The sequence below is a fragment of the Cebus imitator genome, unplaced genomic scaffold (assembly GCF_001604975.1).
Source record: "Cebus imitator isolate Cc_AM_T3 unplaced genomic scaffold, Cebus_imitator-1.0 Scaffold306, whole genome shotgun sequence".
Taxonomy (NCBI): Eukaryota; Metazoa; Chordata; class Mammalia; order Primates; family Cebidae; genus Cebus; species Cebus imitator.
In genome coordinates this window covers 2,464,698-2,466,432 of record NW_016107621.1, presented here as the reverse complement: position 1 = coordinate 2,466,432, position 1,735 = coordinate 2,464,698, and positions in this window count along the sequence as shown.

The window sequence follows — 1,735 nt, the reverse complement described above, 5'->3', positions numbered from 1 at the left end:
ACCTCCTGAGTAGCTGGGATTACAGGCACGCATCACCATGCCCAGCTATTTTTTTTGTATTTTTAATAGAGACGGGGTTTCACCATGTTGACCAGGATGGTCTCGATCTCTTGACCTTGTGATCCACCCGCCTCGGCCTCCCAGAGTGTTGGGATTACAAGCGTGAGCCACCATGCCTGGCCACCTTTCTTCTTTTAATCTTTAAACCATGCTTGTTTAACCTGCTGGTAAAACTTGTGTCTTCCAGACTACAGTAGTTTCATGTCAAGTTAATGGTCATGCAAGGCCTCCAGATGACTTACTAACAGGGAGGTGTTTGTACAGGCACCAAACCTCCTACTGCACTTGGATAAATTCTACTGGGCAAGTAGAGGTTAACATCCAGGCTATTTACAACCAGGAAAGTGGTTACACTCTTTTGGTAAAGGAGAGTCAACTTAGTGTAGGTCGCTGTCAGAGCAGCCTTATCCTCTGTAACTTGGTTTCTCCCTTTCTTAAGCCCTTAGGACTATCTTCTTTTTATCTTTAAATTTTTAATCCTTAAACCATGCTTGTTTAACCTGCTGCTAAAATTCATGTCTTCAGGCTACAACACTCTCATGCCAAGTTAATGGTCATGCCAGGCTTCCAGCCTGTTTCAGAGACTACCAGCCCAGTGCTGTCTCAGCGCCTTCACCAAGCCACAAGAAATTTCTACTCCTGCTGGAAATAGAGGTAGGGACTATGTCCATGCTTAGCAGGAAGTAGCTCCAGAAGAGACCTTTGCCCAAAGCCCCCTTAAGAATAAGGAAAATGAAATCTCTTAGCTGGAAATGAGACAGCTGACTGGCTTCCTATTTGGATGCGGTTTAGTGAAAAAGAACACAGCCCCTTACTCAAGTAGTTGCTTACTAATCTCCAGCCAATCAGAATCGGCGGCCCAAGAAGCCATTAACCACAAGCTCTTGCTTTACAGGGTTAGAGACTTCCCCAGGGACCTACAGGTACAGCTTAAGTTTCAACTTATACTGATCGTTTCCTTTTTTCAACGCTAAAAATCATGCCCAGAGGTGGCGATTTGAAATGTGAATGTTACATGCGATGTATGAAGAAGCATGTTGAACCACTGTGCAGGTGCCCAAGAAATCCCTACTTAACACACGGTGACAGGCACATCATGGCTTCTGGACCCCTACAAGACAGATCGAACTGCTCCCTATGAGGAGCAGCCCACCCTTTTCCTTTTACGGTGCTGACCTCCCTTGTGCACAATTAAACTTCCCTTTTTTCTCTTTAATACTGTGTCTGGTAATCTCACTTGATTTCTATCTTGGGAGATTACAAGAAGCCAGGGTGATGGTAACATCTCTGTCACGGTGACATAGATTTATTTTTCCTGGCTCTTCTCTGCTAAGAACCCTGGAATAATATAATAGACATTCTTAAGAGGACTCTGACAGATAGAAAGAAGGCAAACTGACAAGCGGCCTTAGAACTCAAGAAACATCTCAGTGGCCCAGCATCTCTAAATTTCTCACCCAATGACAGGAGGCGGTTTAGATCCAGAGACTCCACAGCCCCTTATCCAGCAGCAGAAAGCAGCCAGGTAGGTGCTTCCCCGCCTGTGGATGATAGAGATTAAGGAAGAGGCCGGGCGCGGTGGCTCACGCCTGTAATCCCAGCACTTTGGGAGGCCGAGGCGGGTGGATCACGAGGTCAAGAGATCGAGACCATCCTGGTCAACATGGTGAAACCC